Here is a 3,025-nt window from a genome sequence, read left to right as displayed (position 1 = left end):
TAGTAGGTGGGGTAGCCTTACGGATACCTTTCTACATTAGCATTTACTGGAGCAGAAGGTTTCTTTCCCCAAACTCCAAACCCAAGATACTGTACAGTTGCCTTTCCAAACTCACTCTTCTCTAAGTTGACTGTTAATCCTGCTTCTTGTAGTTTCTTGAAAACTTTCCTCAGAATCTTCAGATGTTCTTCCCACGTTGTAGAGTAAATCACGATGTCATCTAGGTATACACCTGCTCCTTCTATTGATCCTAGCAGTTGATCCATCACTCGTTGAAATGTTGCGGGTGCATTCATCAGACCAAACGGCAGAACAGTATACTGATATAGTCCAAAAGGAGTAATAAAAGCTGACAGCAGCTTCACATTCTCATCTAAGGGAATTTGATAATATCCTTTCAACAAGTCTATCTTGGAAACAAACTTGGCTTGCCCAATATTATCAAGTAACTGATCTATAAGAGGCAAAGGATAATTATCAGCCTACACTGAGAATTCAGCTTCCTATAATCGTACACATCCTAAATGAACCATCCGGTTTCTTTAACACACATGGAGAACTGAAGTGACTTGAACTGGGTTTCTGCTAATCCATGTTGCAGCAAATACTCAACTTCTTTCTTCAAAACTCTCGATGATACGGTGATAAGCAATAGCTCTTTGCTTGAAAGGTTTTCCATCTTCTTGAATCTTGATTTCATGCTTGGTCAGATCAGTACGTCTAGGCACATCTGAAAAAACTTTCTGGAAAACTTAACTAATTACGTCACTTAATTAAAGTCTTCGCCTTGTTCAACACTCAGATGTTTCAGTTTATCCTCCAAATTTTCCAAAATTGAAGAATTATTCATCTTGCTTTGCAGTTCCCAATTCGTAGCCATCATCGTCTTCTGTGATAAAGCTGTCTGGGTTACTGACACAGTTTCAGTTTTAGTTTCTGAGAAATAAGGTTCAAGAGGTTCACATGATCTTCCTTTGTTTTCTTCTTCTTTCTGGTGTTTCAATCACATAAGTTCTATCACTTAACTTCTGATTATCTTGTAAGGACTTGAAATTTATTAGTGAGGGGAAATCTCTTGACAGGTAAGAACACTAACACTTGTTGACCACACTAAACTTCTTAGCTTAGTCTTAGCATCAAATCTCCTTTTCCTTTTCTCTTGACTAATTTTCAAGTTTTCTAAAGAGAATTTTCTAATCTCTTTCAACGTTTTACTTAAATTCTTCACATACTCTCCTCCTTGGCTTTCCTCTTGATTTTCTTCCCAATTTTCTGCAAGAATCTTCAACGGTCCTCTAACTTCTCTTCCAAAAATCATCTCATTAGGTGAACATCCCATACTTTCTTGATAAGCACTCCTAACTTCAAACAACATTAATGGTAAACCAAACATCCCATTCTCTTCCTGACTCAGAACAATACTTGTCAGCATACTTTTCAATGTTTGGTGGAATCCTTTCCAAGGCACCTTGAGTTTCTGGATTGATAGGGGCAGTGGATAAAACTGTTGTTTCACTCCTAACAAATTCATTACCATCCTGGAATAACTTTGAAGTAAAGTTTGTTCCTCTGTCACTTTGTACTATTTCTGGTATTCCAAACTTTGAGAAAAAGACTCCACACAATTTTTCAGCAACTATCTTGGCAGATATGTTTCTAACAGGGATTGCTTCTGGATACCTTGTCACAGGGACACATTAATGTCAACAAATACTCATTTCCTTTCTTTGTCTTCGGCAATGGTCCAACCATGTCTATAATCACTTTGCTAAAGGGTTCTCCTCTTCACTTCTATAGGTTGTAGTGGGGGTGGCTTTCTTGATGGTTTTCATTCGGTTTTCCAGCTATCTGGCAGTAATGACACTCACGACAAAACCTGCTAACATCTTTGTGAAGTCCAGGCCAGAAAAAATATTTCATGATCTTCTCCACAGTCTTCCTGATTCCCAATTGTCCAGACTCATGAGCTACTGCAACCACTTGCTTTCTCAATGGATATGGAATCAAAATTTGATGATATTTCGCTCCATACAGCATCTCCTGGTATATCTGTAGGTCTATACTTCCTCATCAGCAAACCTTCCTTCAGATAGTAACAGGTAGGAGTTTGTTGCATCTCTTCTCGATCAACAAACTCTGAAGAACAAATCAGTTAACGATGCATCCTTCTTCTGCAAGTCCATCAGCTTCTCTCCTTGTCACTTGACCAACTTCAAGGGTTGAATTCTCAATATCTGCTAACTCAGCTACTGTAGTTTCACTACTGTCTTCAGTAAACACTTTGACTACTCGGAGTCTCTTCAGGAACATCAGGTTCTTCTTCTTCGTCGTCGTCGTCTTCTTCATCTTCTTGGGAAATCTCTTCTTGGTCATCACTATGGAAACTTCACTTCCCTGGAATAATTCTTCTAAGCACAAAGATCCTTCACTTGATCCTTCTTGGGTGTGTAAATCCTCAGTTTCTTCACTTACAGTCGTAGTCCTCTTCATACTTCTGGTAGTTACAACAACTAGAAACAGGTGGGGGTTATTCTTCCTCCAACTCTACTGTAGGACTAATCCTCAATGGTTTGTTCTGTCACTACAGGACAAGGAATAAATGGCACACCACCAACTTCATTCCCCAACAGAACATGTATACCTTCCACGCTAGTGAGTCCTTTACAGCAAAATCAACATTCCCTGTCACCAATTCACATGACAGGTTGTCACGGGCATATAGGAGTTACTTCCTTCTCTCCTCCTATACCCTTCAAAATAACTGAATCTCCTGTGTAGCTCTTCTCCAACTGAGGGTGAGAACCACGTACTACCCACACTATGGTTACTCCCTGTATCACGTAATATCTTGACTGGTACCTGCATACTTCCTTCTTGAGTTGACAGCATACCCTATAGATATATATGGCTTAAAAGCCTCCACACTGCTTAGCCCACTCACTGCTTGAGGTAACATTTCCACTGGTTGCTAAACATTCAGCTTGTTTAGTTTCATTCTTCTCTGGAGTCTGATTCTTTCCCACTG

The sequence above is a fragment of the Macrobrachium nipponense genome, chromosome 38 (genome assembly GCF_015104395.2).
Source record: "Macrobrachium nipponense isolate FS-2020 chromosome 38, ASM1510439v2, whole genome shotgun sequence".
Taxonomy (NCBI): Eukaryota; Metazoa; Arthropoda; class Malacostraca; order Decapoda; family Palaemonidae; genus Macrobrachium; species Macrobrachium nipponense.
This window is presented reverse-complemented; position numbering follows the sequence as displayed.